Source organism: Suncus etruscus, chromosome 8 (genome assembly GCF_024139225.1).
Source record: "Suncus etruscus isolate mSunEtr1 chromosome 8, mSunEtr1.pri.cur, whole genome shotgun sequence".
Classification (NCBI taxonomy): domain Eukaryota; kingdom Metazoa; phylum Chordata; class Mammalia; order Eulipotyphla; family Soricidae; genus Suncus; species Suncus etruscus.
Window position 1 is genome coordinate 88,105,697 of NC_064855.1, and position 19,573 is coordinate 88,125,269.

Genomic DNA, 19,573 nt, shown 5'->3' on the forward strand with positions numbered 1-19,573 from the left:
CACAGCAAAACCTAACCATAGAATCATTAAATGTCCAACCGAGTACTTGGAGTATTCTCAAACTGAACGATCACATTAGAAAAGATAATGTCAAAGCAATGAAGTGAATATGAATGACAATAAACATATCATGGATCTTAAATTTCAGGTAAGTATAAATTTATGACTGACAATATTAGTGACAGAGTCAAAATAGTATGAGGGTTTTTATTTTAATATTTGCAATTCATATCTTAGATTCAAATAGAATTTGAAACAAATTAATAGAATAAGGTTTAGAAGAATTAGAATTTTAATCTAGACATGTCCCAAATCAAAGTAATTTGACTTAAATTTATCTTGCACTAGTTCTGTTGAATATGCAAGCTAAACACTTCAAGAAATCTGTACTATCTGCCAGCAATAATCTTTAGTTTCTCTTTAAAAGAAAAAGAAACCATATTTTTATATAATATGCTTAGAAATAGCAAAGTTGGTAAAACTCCAATTTAAAAGCTTTATCTCCATTAAACGTCCTATTGTAAAATCTCAATGACATAGTTTTTAATGAAGAATACTTAGTTACTGCCATGAATTTTTTTTCCATTTACTTTGTGACGACAGTTAAGGTTTAATATAAATTCAAACTCATTAGCTCAATATTGTCTGGATCTTAGAGTAAATTGTTCAGAAGTGGGTAATGAAAACTCAATTCAAATTCTTCAGCAATCAAACAAAGCAATTTTATTAAACAATGAAAGGAATCAATTAAAATGGATATCTTTATTATCTTTATGATTTTACAAGAAACCATGATAGCTTTTGACTTAAAAAAACTTTATAGCATTATACAGAAATGACTCACATAAAAGAAATTTCTCCAGCTTGTTCCGACTGTGACATAAAATTTCACTTCACAGTCACAAACTTATATGCCTTATCTCTCATTGTTTGGCATTAATACTAAGATATAACAAAAATATAGACATATACGCAGAAATTATAAACAGTAACTTTAATCATATAATACCTAGAAAATATTCAGTGAGGATATTGAAATTTTAAGCATTTTTACTTTACAATACCTTTATTAAATTGTATGCAAATTCTGTCATTGGGCATTTACTTTTATAGTAGTATCCATTAAAATAAAACCTTGGATATAATTTTAACTTATTTGGGTATAGCAAAGGGAATAAATATTATTTGGACTTAGTAACATCATTTAACGTTTCTAAGCAAGATTGTTTATCATTTCAATCTCAGTGAATATACAATAAGTATATAGTTTATATTTTATAGTGTATTGCAAATTTAAGATTATTAATCAATCTATAGACTAGAGGAAAATATTTGCATTCACATTATTTTGGATTCATTTTGTTTCTATTTGCACTTAATATTTTCTCTTTATTTCAGTTATTTTCTTCTCTTATTTGGATACAAATTACCAGGTATATAATAGGACTATTTTTTCAAAAAATACAGTAATTATATACTCATATCAGTAGAGAAGCACAGTATGTTTCACATCATCATAGTTTATAATAAAAATGTGAAATTCTGGCTTAAATCATTCATTATAGAAATATTATCTGTTTTAAATCTCTTTTGCATCACAGATTATTGGGAGTTTGTGCAAGGGTAAATATCAATCATTCATATGTGAATTTTCCATAGCAAATTGCTAATACTATTTTGGAGTTCTCCTACAAAAAATGTTCCCAGTTATCTACATGAGTCACCATTTTGCAAGTACTCCTGATATTATCTAATTTGGATAATAAATAGAGAAAACAATTATGAAAGTACATCCTCTAAAAAGCATGCAAAGTAGGACCAAGTCAGTTTTAAGAAATTTTTGCATTATTTATAACATATTTCTACATAATTAACATTAGTAGATATTGAAAATAAACCACTTCAGAAAAAGACATGCCTATGATTATTAAGTAGGTAACTGCAATTCTGTTTTGGTTTATATGGAGAGACCAACTATATTTCAATATTTGTATGAATGACAACAATTACATTTCACCCCAATAATTGTTTTTATGTTCATCCTCCATATAATCTCACAATATAGTAAGTTCCCTGAATATTTTTAATAAGTAGATATAAACTATAATAATGAGACAAAAATTAAAATATGTGTAATACACTACCATGCATTATGATTTGTAACATACTCTACCAGACATTCAATAGTAAAAGTACATATACATATCATTGTCTCCTGTACATAGGTGACATGTAACTATTTGTTCAGATTTTTCACACATGCTGACCCTGATAAAGCAGGCAAATCTCAAAGGGACTTAAGGTCACACCACTGCTTAGTGAGTGACACTGATAGACTGTGACGGGAACCTGACATTGTCAAGATTTGTTTACAATGACTATGATGGGAAGAGCAGGCATGTTACTCCATACCATTGGAGACCACTTAGGAAGATGTCGATTATTTCTAAGCATGAAAGCAAGACTACTAAATGAAAGTAAATGGTAGTCATGGGTCTTCAGATTTTTCGTTGGAAATTTAAAAGTATAAAAATGATACATTAAAATATAATAGAGGGTTCATGTTAACGTCACTCAAATAAGAGATATAAAAAGATGTAAAATTTTAAAATTGACACTAGAACTAGGCAGAAACAGAAAAAACAAGCCCCTTATTGGTTACTCTTATGCATTCTCTAAATTTGGTGGTTAACTATCTGAAGTCATTTGATCTAGTTTAGTATATTTAAACAATAAAATGGTCTGGCATTTTTGCCCAACATCTTCAATTTGCCTGACTTTAAAATAAGGAAGAAGCAATCTTTTAGGAATACAATTAATTAGGGGACAATTAAAAATGTTCTAGTTTAAGTACAGTATTTTAGCAAAGAGAAAAGCACAAATAACTTCTAATTGGCATTACAAAATCAAGTCCAGAGAGTGGATCATTTTATAAGTGTAAAATTCATAGTTTAACATACAATGGTTGATTTCAAATGTTAAAAATCATATTTTAGGGGCCAGAGTGATACACAGTGATAGAATGTTTGTCTTACACGTGGCTGACCCAGGATGGACCTGGGTTCAATCCCCAGCATCCCATATCGTTCCCCAAACCAGGAACGATTTCTGAGAGCATAGCCAGGAGTAATCCCTGAGTGTAAAAGGGTGTGGCCACCAAACAAAATATATATTTTTAACATACAATGCTTTATCTACTACTGTCAAAAATCATATAAATAATCATGCTTATATATGATATGCTTATATATATTATATTTTTCTCTGAAAAATTATTTTATTTTTACATAAATATGTCACTAATAAGTTATTCTGACATAAAACAATTTTATAGAAGAAAATAATACTAATTATATAAATTTCATCTACAAGTCTTTTAATAAAGGTTTTTAAAAATATTTATATAGGGACTGGAGCAATGACGCAGCTGTAGGGCATATACCTTGCACGTGACTGACCTAGGACGAACCACGGTTGATCCCCCGGCATTCCATATAGTACCCCCAAGCCAGGAGCGATTTCTGAGGGTATAGCTAGGAGTAACCCCTGAGTGTCACCAGGTGTAGCCCAAGCCCCCCAAAATATTATATAAAGTAAAATAAAATATTTTACACTCCTAAAATATATGTTTAATTATCTATCTGAATCTATTCTGTGTGCCTGAATGTAAAACAAACAGAATAAAATTGTAGTTATATAACAGGCTTTACTTTGCCTTAACAATTTATATTGTACATTTTTATATATTTAAAGTGAAAAGATTATGCTATTATTGTCTTTGAACTTGTCTAAGTTAAATATATATAAGTGAAAAACTCTAAATATTTCTATTGCCTCACAAAATTTAAAATATTATTGAAAAATCATAAACTAATAATTCACAGTATGACTAAGTACTGAAAATAAGACTCTCTTGCCATTATATTTTTAGTCACCTAAGCAAGTGAGTGACTGTTGAACTAAAAATATGGAAAATATTGTAAAATCATACTGGAAGTTCCAACAAATATAAGGAACCAGACATTAATTGCCTGGTATTATTGATATTAATTTTATGAAATTCAAAACAAGATAGTAAATAACTGTTGAAGTCAAGAAATCATTATGTAAAGAATACAATACTAATTTAATATTCCTATTCTTTAACAAATTCCATAAAGTTTTGAGGCAACTAAGAAGGGAAAATTAAATATCATTACTATAAAGATAAAAGGTTGGATATTATGTGTGGAGAAGATAGATAATTATATTGGGCAACACTTTGCTTTTTGATGCTGTTGCTTTCTTTTGACTAATTAGCACCATGTTCTAAGTGTTAACCAGGTAAAATACATACCCCAAACAAAACAAACACACACTAACTTGGATTAAATAATTAATGGTAAAGGGAAGAAGTCGTAATTAGCTTAGTTTTTATTGACCAAATATTTGGTGTCTTGTTCATCTGGAGTATAGAAATATTGAAAGCTAGACCCCAATGTTTTCATTAATTGGCTAGTTTTCTCAGCTAAAGTAGAATTTTATTATGTGCCATTGAGATCCAAGAAATAATAATTTGGCATATTTACTAATTCAAAGTGGATCAAATACCTAATGGTTAGATATGAATCTATAAAGCACATTGAGGCAAACAGACAGAAAACTCCAAGACTTAGATCTTAAAGGAATCTTCAATGATATGTTGCCAATGACAAGGATTATAGAATCAAATATGAATAAATGGGACTACATCAAACTAAAATGTTTTTGTGTGGCAAAGAAACAGAGACTAAAAGACTATTCACTGAATTGAGAAAATATTTTCACTCAACACATCATAAAAAGGGTTGATATCTACAATACACACAATACTCACACAGGTTAATCAACTAAACCTATAAAAAAGAAAGGTTAAAAATGGGGAGAGGAAATAAACAGATACCTCTCTGAGGAAGACCAATATATTGTCAATAGTCACTTGAAAAAATGCTCATCATCACTTGTCATTCTGGAAATCCAAATCAAGGAAACAATGAGATGTTATCTTACACTATGACAAAATATTGGGAACAATTTTGTTGGTGGGGAAACTCTTCTCCATCGCTTGGGGGCATACTGCCTAGTCCAATCCCTATAGAAAATGCATGGAGGTTTCTCAGTATACTCAAAATAGAACTACCATATGACCCAGTAATCACAATTTCAGGTTTCTATTCCCAGGGCAGAAAAACTCTCATTCAAAACGATGTATTACACCACTATTTATCACAGCATCAGTAAAATAGCTAAGAGTTGGAATCAACCTAGATGTCCAACAACAGGTAAGTGGATCATGAATGTGGTACATGTATATAATAAAAGACTACATAGCTCTAAGGAATGATGCAATAATGTAATTTGCTGCAACATGGACCAGAATGAAAGATGTATATTAAATGAAGTAAGCCAAAAGATATAGAATTATATAACTTATATATGGCATTTAGAATAAGCATGAATAAATACTATCATTTAATTGGGGGTTGTCAAGAACACTCTAGGCCTCGGAGTATAGTGTAGAAAAGGAAAGAAATTGAGTGGAGAAGAAGAAACACAAATATGAAATAATGAAAGCAGGAGCCAAGATGTCTGAATTGCGTGAGCAGTGACAAGAAAGGACAGATAAATATTCAAGCCAGAGTCAATAATGAAATCATCAGACCCAAACTTTAACAACCAAAATTTAATATAGGCCTTCTATACTAACAAGCTGGGAAGAGGGGTGGTGGCCTGGGATGCATTCTGGGAACATTGGTGAAGGGAGGTTGACATTGGTGGTGTGCTTGATCCTGACACATGTTTAAAAGCCAACTATGAATTATTTTGTAAATTACAGTTATTTAAATAAAATATTTAAGACAATATTCTTTTACATATTCTTTACAATCTAAACATATTCATAATTTTTAATGGACAATTTTATAAAATGTTTTAGATTAATTTAACTCTATCCTTTTTTATTATTTTAATGACTTTACTGAGCCACTAAATATGGGGTTCAAGCTGTTGCTGTTTCGAGGCCACCAAATTTCTGTTGGGGATTAAACTATCACAGAACTCACAACGAAGGTATTTTTTTTCAATCACATGAACCCTATCTCTTTTCCTTAACTGCATTTATTAACATTTCTCATTGACAATGTCAATGAATTTCTACCTTTCCCACTTTAACATCAAATTATTTTTCCATTAGCCAAATAAACAAACTAGAAATTCTCCTCTCTCAGGATACCGAATTTTGCCTTAGGTTTACAATTACATAAAATTAACCTTTCTCTTAAAGCACATTAAATATTGTTTAATACACAATGTTTTGGTGTATAACATTTGCCATTTATATTGAATTTAACACTTGTTCATATCAGATGATAGGAGTCGTATTTCCCACCATTACATACAATGATTTTGCTTCAGTTACACAGAGCAAAATTTTATTATAAAAATTTCCCCAAATCATAAAATTCTCATAGACAGATGATATGCTCATAAATATTATATGGGTATTTCTTACATTTAAGAATGTAAGTATAATAATTTCTGCAGGTCCTTTCAGTGTAAAAAATTAACATCACCAGCTAGGTGTATAAGCAAAAATCTAGGTGGGCCCATATAAACTACTCTTGATAGCTCAGAACCATTTAATACAAAGCAATAAAACCAGGACTCTTGCAAGCAAAGTTTGTGCAACACTTCACTGAGTTTATTTTTTCATTTTTTTTACTATTTTTATTTTTGAGTCATAAAAATTGCCTTTAACATCATTTCCCCTCACATTGTGCCCACCAATATTGTTTCTTTTTATGCCTTCTTTATTTTATCTGTGTAATCTATCTCCAATCTGCTTCTGTATCATCTGCTGCTTGACTCAGATTCAAGAGCCATCATTACTTTAAGTACAATTCTTACACTATAATTTTCTTACAGAGAGTATCCCAATTGTTTCCATTTGTATTCAGGTGGGAAAAAAAAATCACTTTTTTTTTTACATTAAAGTAAGCTTCACATCTCCAGAATTATGTTTCTTTCCCTCATTGTATCACTAGCTTTTAACAAAGTAGACACAATCTCAGTTATTTCTTATTTAAAATCAACAACCCCAGTTCAATCTCTGCATTAACATGTGGCCAACTTCTGTGTGATATTCATTAGTGACAAGCTGCATTCACTTTATATTTGAGCAGCTAATACTGTTGAAGAGTTGTTTGTATGAAAAATATAAGTAGATTTTTTTCTTTAACTGAAATTGAAAATAAAGTAGATAAAATTGGGGATCTGTGTATATTAGAAATAAACACAATGCCAATAATTTTGGTAAACATTAAGCTTGATCATTTAATCATTCAATACTAATAAAAATAGTTCAATTTTTCTCTCCCTCTCTCTCTCACTCATTTCTCTCTCCCTGTCCTCTCTCCCTCTCCTTTCTCCTTTGTCTTTCCTTTTCCTCTCTCCCTCTCCTTCTTTCTCTCCCTCTCCTCTCTCCCTCTTTCACTCTTCCTCTTTCCCCCTCTCCCTCCCTCTTCCTCACTCTTTTCTCATTCTCACTTCTTTCCCTCTCTCCCTCCCTCTTCCTCTCCTTCTTTCTCCTTCCCTCTTTCCCCTTCTCTTCCTCCCACTCTCCCTCTTCCTCCTTTCTACTTCCCCTTCCTCTCTCTCTTTTTCCTTTCTCTCTTACCCTCTCCCCCTCTCTCCTTCTCACTTGTTCTCCCTTCCTCTCCCTTCTCTCTCTCTCAAAACAGAGAAAAAACAGAATAAAAAGAAAAAAAGAAAAGAATAGTTCAATACTTATGACAAATGCTAAGAAAAATAATATTACAGATTATAGGATAATTAGATATATTATTTGTATATGATATCTTATTAAATAATATGATTGTGAAAAGATCTAATGTTTTTACTCATTGGCAATGGTCAGGCATTATGGCTAACACTTATATAAATAATTTTAGTGAGGTTTTAGAAAATTTGAAGAAAATCTACATTAGTTTTATAAAGGCTAAATTCACTAAAACCAAAATTTTAGGATTTAATTCAAGTACAGAAACATTAATTCAAGTTTTGTAACTGACTTTTTGAGAAATGACATATTTAATGAGTAATAAAAACTCACCCAATTTTGAACTTGTTGAATATGAGATTTTGAAGGGAAAGTAAAATAAATTTGACAATAAGCTGCTACAAATCAGCAAATTAAAGTCGGAAAACCTATCTTTGTGCAATGCTCATTAAGTTGTATATCTTTGATTTGTAGAAAGATTAAGCCGTGGTGACTTTAAAAAGTATAAAATTATATAAATTGCACTTATAAAGGACTACTTGTACTACTATAAGCCACATAATTATACCTAAGTAAGCAGCTGATGATTATTTTAAGAGTGTGAAAATAAAAAGAAATAAATCAACATCTGTATATTATTCCAATAAAGTTTTAGCAATAGGGTGTATTGATGCAGTTATGTGTTTCTTCCATTTTTCTAAGATAAAATTTGATATTTAATAAAAAGTAAACATAGTCCTAAAAGATTCTGGACCCAATATAACACAAAATGAATGAATAGGGGACATTATTATTAAATTTAAATTATAACAGCACACCTAATTGTCGTTTCAGTAAATATTCTTATACACATAAAAGCAAAAAGGACACAATTAAACATAACTTGAAAAGGTGCCATCAGTCCAACATAAGAAATTACTTACTATATCCAGTAATTATAATCTCCTTAAGAACATTATAAAGTAAACCAGCTTTAAATCAAGTAACTATATAACAAAAACAACTACGCACATCTGAAGGACCATTGAAAAAAATTATATTATAGTGGTAGATTACATGCAGATGCCAGGCTTGTTGAAAGCTACTGTTTATATGAAGCCAAATCATTCTTTCCATCACTTTTATTATGTGTAGTGAAGACATGCTATTTTAAGCACTTTTCATCGGTTTTTCATGGGCAGAAGGAGGAAAGTCTTTATGTCAAACAAGCACTACCATGAAAAATATACTTAGGAAAATTTTATGTCTTAAATTTAACTGCAATTTTATAATTAAATATAGGCACTGATTTGAAACTGAATAAATAATGCATTTTTGACTTTGAAAGCAATAAATTAGAGTAAGAAAAATAAGAGGAAATGTTATAAAAGTTTGATTTCTGACAACAGCATCATCATAGTTCAGTATAAAATAAAATTTAAACATCCTCTGATTTTTATTTTAAAATTATGTAGAAAATTATAATCACAATGTGAGATTGAGGGAATAACAGAATATAACTAACTTACTCTCTAGTGGTAATTAAATCTTAATACAAGTTATATTATTGATAAAGAATCTTGGCATGGTGTTAAAATCACTCATATTTCATTGCTTTCTCCAATATCCATACAAATATACATATTTTCTCAAAAATAGGTAATGACTGATGAACAAGTAGGAATTCTTAATTACTAAATACATGCACCATTTTTACTTCTTGTCTGTACTTACACCGTCTCTCATTTCATTAACAGGGAAAGGAAGATAGGATAATTATCAAGTGGACATAGATGTTCTCATTCAGAATAACCTAGACTAATATGTTGGAAAATAATATGTCGAAAACTTTCACTAACAGAAATATTGTATAAATTACCTGAGTTACTTCTTTAATAAAGTATGCTTTATGGCTCTTAAAACAGTGAAAATATGGAGTACATATGAAAACACTATATAGGTAACCATTTTCTCAATGCATTATAATAAAGTTATAGACACAATAGACATTCAGAATTATGTAAAAGATTAGATATATAGATAGTGTAAGGTATGCTTATATAAATTGCTATATTTTATAAATTCTGTTAATATGAAGAAGTGTTAATTTTATAATAAAATTATTCATTATAAAATGTGTAAAATATTTAGTGGTTATAAAACAGAATTTGTAAGGTATATTATTGTATGCATATACAAATTTTAATATATATTCCTATTTGAGAGAGATAAATAATTTACATCCTTATTTATCTAAAATTTATATTAATAATATTTATTTAAAAAGACAAGGAAATAAAACCAAGCACTATTAAGACTATGATGCATTCATCAATAGCTAAATATAAACTTAAAAAAGAGCAAACATCATATTAATTTAAATATTATTTAACCACATTAGTCAAACCAGATGCTAAAAGTAGACATCATTTAAAAAAGATTTTGCTTAAAGTAGAGTACACAATTTTTTGTACATTTCTATATGTATTAGTCTTGAAACTTGTAGTACAAATTGCAGAAATAAAATAAAAAACCTATTATTTCCTATTATTTCCTTTACTATATATTGAACACCTTACATACTAAGAATTGTAAAAACTAATAGCAGTGAACAAAGCAAGAATAAAAGTTTTAATTTGTATATGGAGGCTGGGAGGGAAATAATAAATGAAATAAATAAATGGTCATATTACATTATAGGAGCTACTGATTGTAGACGTGTGAAACAGAATATTGTATGCACACGCATCAACATTTGCACATGTAGGTAAGAGAAGTCTTCACTGAAAAGAAGTCACCATGAGGAAAAACCCTCATGGGTTTTTGAATTTGCAGTAATGAAAAACCAAACATCAGAACTATTAACCAAGATGCTTGAGATTCTATAACTCTTTTGGTTAAGTGTTGAACTTGGAACATACATTTTTTAGTTGATCTTCAGCTCTTTCAAGCTCACAAGAGAGTACATCCAATTGAGAAAATTGTCTGGACTGCTTAATTAGGCAAAGACAAACACAAATGATATATCTGGATGGCAGCTAGGTAGTTTGATTGACTAGGAAAAAAAAAGTATAGATTAAGAAGTCTCTGAATTCAGAAAGAATGAGGTGGCCTAGGAGCAGATTATGAAAGTTCTCAGATGTCAGGATGATGAGTTTGGTCATCATCTTAGGCAGCGGAGAGATATGATTAAAGTGATGTATCAGATAGTCAGAGGAGGAGAAGGAACTCATCATCGGAGATAATCATCCCAAGTTCTGTCGTCCACCACATTGACATTGATACGACCAGTGCAGGAATCCAGATTCTCATATTTCATGACATGGAAAATTGATAAAGCAAAGGCTAGAGGATCTGGTGTTCTCTATCATTAGAGTTCGCTAAGGTGGTGATTGAAGAACAAATTGGTTTCCAGACTAAGATATGACAAAATAGTTTTGTTGGGTGAGAACATAGCTTGTGGAATCTACACTGTATCTGAAGTCACTGTCTTCTAAACTAGTTCATTATATGAATATGAAAATGATTTTTCTATAAAGGAAATATTATGTGTATCTTTGTCAGAAAGTCTTCAAATAGAGAGTTATAGTCTACTCTTTTTTGGTGAGGAAAATAGCTTGTACTGGATATTATTCATCAATGTAGATTCTTTTTTAGAAATGTAGAGAATGATCAGAAGTTGGAGAGCCCAGGGACTCTATAGACTCTCCCACAATGATATTATTAAAAAAAATTTAAAATGAAATATTCCAAATGCATCTGGAATTTAATAATAAGCCTGTGATACATGGTGAGTTTGACTTTAATATTTTATTGAATAAAAACTTCAAATTTATTTCAATAATTTTATATAAAGTATGTGTTACAATTTTTAAGTAAGCCGAATAACTTGTAGCATACAGTATATCATATCTATCAACAGATGTAGAAAAATCATTCTGATTCTGAAAATAAAAAAATGTAGCAGTAAAATAAGCATTCTAGTCTTATCTAGTTCTTTGCTATTCTTTAGTGTATTTCAATATTCAAATTCTCATATTCACTAGAAATTAGCACTAATAGTAAATATGAATAAAATAAATCTTGTTGATAATTTCCAAATTATGCTATGACCATTTTAATTTCCAATAATATAATGTCCTATTAGAATTGTAAACCAACTATATACATATAAAGTACTTATTTTTGCCAATCTGATAACATCATAGAGCATAATGAGCTTTGAATTTGCACTGCTATTTTTCATAATAAAAATCATTACATTATTGTAACATTCTAACTATGTAAAATAAAAATTGTATTTTATTTATGTCTCCAATGCAGAATACACAATTCAGATTTTTTTAGTTTTGCATTTAACCCCCCAAATTTTCAAGTTTAATTTTTGGTTTATCTGAATTCTTTAAAGCCTGGTATAATTTACCATGCTAAAATAAATTTTCAAGAAGCTTACTATGTATGCATAGAGAGCTTTTAAAAATTCAAAACAGCCCCCATAGCAAATGTCATTTCTTTCATAGTTACAAAATGCAAACTCCAAGTGTTTTACCCTAATGAATAAATGAGTTTGTCCTTTATGTATAAAATATAGTTTGTGTTTGTTGCACAAGTTTTTAATAATAGATGAATTTTAGGTTTGCTCTACTGTATTCAATAAAGTGTGATTAATTTGGTTTTTCAAAAATGCAAACTAGACATTACTATATTACTTTGCAAAATGCACAGCTTGCAACATTATTGTCTCAGTGGGATCTTAAATTGAATTGTAAAATGTGTCTTATTTCCAGTTTGATTTATGTAATAGATAGCAGTGGATAATGTCCCTTTTGAAGTTTCACTGCTTTGTGTGAACAAACAGTATAAACCCAAAATTTATAATAGAGTTTAATAAAACCCAAAGCCAACTTCAAGTTGTATCATGTTAGAATGAAATGAAAACTTAAAATGGACTCAGAATAGCACATTATCAATGAAACAACTTTTTGAAGTTTCCTATTATGACAGATTATACAATACATTTTTGACATTTTCTGTGATTTTTATTATGATATTTCAAGTAATTACCAAATCATGTTTTTCTCTCAAAAGAGCTTCCCTGTGCCCTGAGAATTAATCTATGATACCATTTAACTTGGCTTTTTGAAGTAAATATCACCAGATAAAAGCCAGCTGGATTTGAATAATAGGCTACTTGAATGAATGTATTAGTGTTTGAAAAAGAGAGCACAAATCTTCTAAAAAGATTAATTTCCATAAAAAAGATAGCTTCTAGATCTACAAAAGAATAAATTCAAAAACATAATAAACTCTCAGAAAGAAAGATAGATTAAAGTAAAAGCTGCAGCACCTTGTTACTGCAGCTGTTGTATTGCAATGATTCTGTATCAATTATATTTGCTTGGTCCTGTAGGGCTCTTCAAAGCTTTGTGTGAAAGCCTGGATGAAGGATGCATGTGACACATTAAGTAATAACTTTAGAGATTAATTTTGATGCAACACCACTTTCATTTTGATCTTACTCTCAATATTTACAGTTCAAGAGAAGCTACAAAGGTTCTGATGGGAATATATGAATCTAGTAAGGACATTTTTTCTCATTCATTTATTAAAGATGTGGATATGAATTGTTCTTTGTCATGAAAATATTGATGCTTTATCACACAACGTAGTTGCTGACATCATCATATAAAAAGACCTGAGTTGGCCAGTGTACTTTATTTTCAATATCCTGTTTCAAAAGATGTTCTCTAAAAAGGGCCAAAAATTCTGTTCGCACAACTTCTCTTTTGGTTTATGTAATTATTATATTGAAGAAAAGACAATTTGATCAGGTATATCAAATAGGTATTTCCATTTTAAATGATTTTATCTAATGTTACTTGTAAAGGAAAACCAAAAGCAAGTCATAGATAAATTAAATTTTTTTCTTTGGTTTTTTAGGCCACACCCATTTGATGCTCAGGGGTTACTTCTGGCTAAGTGCTCAGAAATTGCCCCTGGCTTGGGGGGACCATATGGGATGCCGGGGGATCGAACCATGTTCGCGATCTTTCCTTGGCTAGCGCTTGCAAGGCAGACACCTTACCTCTAGCGCCACCTCGCCGGCCCCAAAATAAATTAGATTTTAAATTCGATGAAATCCTAGAAAGATGCAAGAATCCTAAAATAATTAATATTAAAGCTCTGAATTAATAGTATACCATTCCAAGTGCAATAGAAAGTACAGTTAAGAAATAAACATTATGATACTAGTAGGTTTACTGAAATTCAGAAGTACTTTCTTCATAAAAAAGAATGAAAAATCAAAATTATAGTGTAATTATAACTGAAAAACAGGAAAGACCAACTGAAGATTAGAAAGTCATTTTATCAAATATATCTTGAAGATGATTTTAATGTGTGGGAGTAAAATAAACTAATTTCCCTTACTCTCCTAATTTCTTTTATGTTCTTAGAGTACACTGTCAAAATCGACCCAGAATAAAAAGTGTCTTCATAACTGTATGTGTTCATATGGAGTGAACAAGTTGTTTTAATTTTAGTGAGATGTTTAAACATTAAGTCAATATTCATCATAATGGAGATATAAAAATAGTGCCATTATTTGAATGTAACAGTCTATGAGAAAGACTATATATTTATTAGGAAATATTAAGAAGAAAGGTTGTTTTCTCTATATTCATATGAACTACTAAATGGTTATAACAGTTTTTACAGTAGCTCAAGAATTTCTTTATAATACTTATTCAAGAAAGCTGCTTTTAGTTAAAACATAAAAATGGTAGTTACAAGGTTTCTGCAAACATAACTGCCATTCCATTAAGGAAATGGTGCAGCAAACAGTAAATAGTGGCCTCAAGGGAAATGTAAGTATTGATTTTATTACTGTGTTGGTTGGTTTGTATTTGCAATTGTCAACTCTAATTTTGTACTATGCTTTAAGTAGACCCAAAACTGCTTAAAGAAAGGACAAATATTAATAGGAACTACTTAAATTATTATTTTAAAGTTTTATCTCTCAAAAATATTTTTCAGCTTCTGATAGCTCTTTAAAATTAAAAATAAAGTTGATATAGCAAATGAAATAAGTAAGTCAAATCAAATACTCAATTGGTGCACTATAAATCACTCTTTTGACTTTAAGAAACAAGTTAATCACTATAAAAATGTAAACATGACAATATACTTCCATAATTTTATGTGGAAATTAAGTTTGAACACATTGATTTTAAAGTTTTGATTTATCTAAAAAAAGACATAAAACTACTATAAACTAATAATTTCTGTAGAATTTTTATCAGATTAAAATAAACCTCAGCTCAAAGCCTCATCAAAAATAAAAATAAGAAAATTCAGAAAAAGAACAAAATTTTCTAACATAACATAATTAATGTTTTATATTATCATTATCATTATCTTCATCATCATTTCTTGTTTTCATTACCGTAAATGACACACACATTTATGCTAAAGGTGTAATTAAGAACACAGATCATTTCCTTAAACCATGCCAGAGAGCAACTCTGTTTAATATGTAAATTTTCAACTATACCTACGGGGCTGTAAATATAGTCAGAGTTAAACTTCTACAATTAACTAAAAGAAGTGTTTATGCTACACATAAATTTTAGAAAGATCCTCTGTGGAAATCTAAAGAGGTGCAAATTGATATGAAAAACATTATGGCTGTTCCTCAGATTAAAAAACATATTCTTGGGTTCTATAAGTCAAATAGTGTTCATACTTCCTGATGTATGAAACTCTCATTTTCAGAAAGCTACCCTGTTATAAATACATGCACACACATATACCAAATCTTAAATGTCAATAAGTCAATGTCCTCCTCCATTTTGAAAACACAATAAAAGGATTTTTCTTTTCATATAAAACCCAGAGTAATACTGTATTTTGATAATCGCTTGCCTAGAATATATATATGTATATATATACTATATATATAAAACACACACTATGTGTTATTAAACTGACTTCCTCTGTTTAAAATAATAAAAATCAATGAAACAATAAGCTGTGTGAGTTTGGCCTTTAGGCTTGACATTATTTCCCATTTTGTACTCCAGTAAAACTACAAGTGGGAGGCAGACAGATTAACGAAGATCATAGAATCTAGCTTTTATCGGATTTCACGTTCATTGGGAAATGCCTATAAACCACAGCACCCTCTTATTGAAAGTTATACTGAGATGTCAATTATGTGAGTTAGACTCAGGAAAAAATAGCAAAATTATAATCTATGCTTAATACTTTATTTCTATGATGCCACACTTGGCAGTGCTCAGGGTTACTCCGAACTCTGTGCTCAGAATTCATTCCTGGCAGGCTAGAGGGACCATATGGGATGCCTGGAATCGAAGCTGGATTTATCCCAGGTCAGCCTCATGCATAGCAAACATTGTGCAATCTCTCTGGCCCTGATTTCAAAATGAATTGATCTTTCAAATTTTCTTTCACTGTTCCTAAAACTATCATATTGCATCATCACTTTTAATACTTTCAAGTTTCTTCTTTGAGGCTACATCATTCTGTCCCAGTCTCTAACAACATTTTTGCTAAAGAAAACCATAGAGTAAAACATAGTATAAATAAAACTTCCATAATATGTATTCTGAAAAATCACTATTTTTATTTAATTTACATAGGTGATATGGCAATGTTCTCAAGTATTTTGATTTTAGCATTTCTTTATACCTGGTCAAATCTTCATAATATAGCACATTAAAGTAATCTGAAAAATTTTCATATTTAATTAAAATAACATTTTCATTGCACCACAGGTAATAAATATCTTGTTCAAAAGAAAAATAGATATGTTTTCCAGATAGTATTTTTTCAGTGTTCTTTGATATCTAATTAAGAAAATATATTTGGATTTTCATATTCATATCTGTATAATCTACTATGATATTGTAAATATGTAGCTTCTTAAAATTCCAAGAATATAATTCTAGTAGCATGTGAACTTTTTTAGACACAATTCAGTTCTTAATACTACTAATAAAAATGTTGGAGAAGAAATTTATTATAGATAACACTTCAACAGTTGATCTATATTTTATACTCTTAAACATCTGAGTTACGTATTAATTCAGTAAGTTAAATATTATCATAGTAAAATTTCAGTTAATGAAATAGGGCTAGAAAAGTTGCATTAAAGTGTAACAAGTGTAGTCAGAGGGAGAGAGATATACACAGAATAATCTCACTCATCTATGTGTTTTAAGAAAATTAAAAGACATTGTGATAATGCCCAAAAACAATAGAGATGAGGGCCAGAAGGACAGGCTTATGATATGTAGTTCACCCCAAAGAGTGGTGAATAAAGTTAGAGAAATAACTACACTAACAACTATGATGACAATGTTAATGAGAGAAATAAAATGCCTCTCTTAAATACAGACAGGGGTGGGGGAGAAGGGAATGGGGGACATTGGTGGTGAAAATGTTGCACTGGTGAAGGGGTTGATTTGTATAGGACTAGACCCCAGATGCAGTCATGCTTGTAATCATTATTCTTAAATAAAGATATTATTTTTTTAATTCATAATTTTAACAAGAATAGTTACTTGTTTAATTTTTGAAAGGTCTGGGACTACACTCAAAGATTTTCTGGAGCTGTTGCTATACAGAATTGTGTTCTGATAATATTTACAAAAGCGTATGAGCTTCTAAACATCAAACTGGAAATGACAGCACACAGAGTAAATACTCTATCTCCTACAGTATTGCTTAACCCACCCCCACAATACACTATTGACTTTTCACAAAAGATCTTCTGCTTTTAAGGTGGCAGATAAAGCATTAAGTTGGCAAAAATTAGAGGTCTATTTATCAATGTAGAACTTGGAGTCCACCTCAGAAATTCATCTTGGATAACATTGATAGAGATAATGCCTGCTCATAAATAAGATAGATTTAAGTAAAGTGATGTACATAAACTATACAGCTTATGGAATTAGGTGATCAAATGAAAGATAAATTATTACCATTAAGTAGTAAAACCAAGGTTAATATTAATACTTTGGGGGTTAGATATAAATTATATAGATACAGATATTTAAGAAGGTGTCGCTTGTGGATAAAAGAATTGCAATCAGAAAAATTATCACATTACTGAACAGATTAAAAGATGACTATGGGGCTGGAGCGATAGTGCAGCTATAGAAAGTTTGCCTTGCATGCATCTGATCCAGGACTGACCTCAATTCAATCCGCCCAGCATCCCAAATTCCCCAAGTAGGGAGTGATTTCTGAGTGCATAGCCAGGAGTAACCACTGAGTGTCACTGGGTGTGGCCAAAAACAGACAGAAAAGAATAAAGAAAAAAAGGAGGAAGGAAGGAAGGAGGGAGGGAGGGAGAGAGGGAGGGAGGGAGGGAGGGAGGGAGGGAGGGAGGGAGGGAGGGAGGGAGGGAGGGAGGAAGGGAGGAAGGGAGGAAGGAAGGAAGGAAGGAAGGAAGGAAGGAAGGAAGGAAGGAAGGAAGGAAGGAAGGAAGGAAGGAAGGAAGGAAGGAAGGAAGGAAGGAAGGAAGGAAGGAAGGAAGGAAGGAAGGAAGGAAGGGGTCCAGATGGGTCAGTAATAAACTCAGGGTCTTCTATATGACAACCAATTGTGTTATTCCCACAAATCATATTTTTGTTATTTTTAATATTTGCATTTAACTAAGAAGGGAAAAGAGAGACATTTACTGAAGGTGGTGCAAATATTAAGCCAAAATGTAATGTTCAATAAAGTATTACACTCAGAAAACACCTTCTCTGTTTGGATGTTATAACACTAATCACCTTTTTATTCTTTAATATTTAAAAATCTAAAAAAATATATAAACAATGGGTTTAAACTACATATTTATCTCATCAATGATAAAAATATATGCTAATCAATTTCTCAGATTACTTGGATATTGCTTAGATTATTTGACTTCTTTAGTTGTTAAGCCACACATTCCAAATAATCAATAATATTCCAGCTGCATTTAAAACAAGCAAGAATTTTAATTTGTAGAACACACAATGTCAAATGAATGTTATTTCTTTTAATATTCAAGAATACACAGTTGAGAAAGAGTAGCTAAAATAAATAGCTTGATTATATGTGTTTTCAGTCCAAATTATTCATAATCTTTTGTTTTGTTTTGGTTTTTGGTTTTTGGGTCACACCAAGCAGTGCTCAGGGACTACTCCTGGATCCTGGCAGGCTCGGGGGACCATATGGGATGCCAGGATTTGAACCAAGGACCTTCTGCATGAAAGGCATACGCCTTACCCCCATGCTATTTATCCGGCCCCCAAAGTATTCATAATCTTAAATTTAAAAAAAATTAATAGTTTTGGTATATTCATTTTCTCAAAAGTTTCTATTCATGATGTAAGAGACAAGCTTTGGATAACTGTTAACATAAAGAAATGGCTAAGTCTGGTTTATGCATGTGCATTTAAAATATCGGATTTTTAAATGTGTATATATGAAAAAATAAATCTTTATAACTAACTACTCACTGCAGTACAACTTAATGATATAGTTATTATTTAAAGCCTAGATTGGTCATTTGAAAAAAAGATGAATAAAAGACAATAACATAAATTTGACTCATACATTCATCACATGAAAATATCTTGAGTTAGATTTGTTTTTTCCCTGACTAAAATTACTTTTCAAGGTCAGGTTGAAATAGGGAGTTACTACTAGTAGTTAAAAATTTTTGGTGGGGCCGACGTGGTGGCGCTAGAGGTTAAGTGTCTGCCTTGAGAGTGCTAGCCTAGGACGGACCGCGGTTCAATC

General features: G+C 30.5%; 1 protein-coding gene across 1 annotated transcript in view; it reads right to left on the reverse strand.

The window, feature by feature from the left end:
* Positions 1-19,573, reverse strand: part of DACH1 (dachshund family transcription factor 1) — a 442,442-nt gene that overhangs the window by 141,903 nt on the left and 280,966 nt on the right. The gene's annotated exons all lie outside the window — the stretch shown is intronic.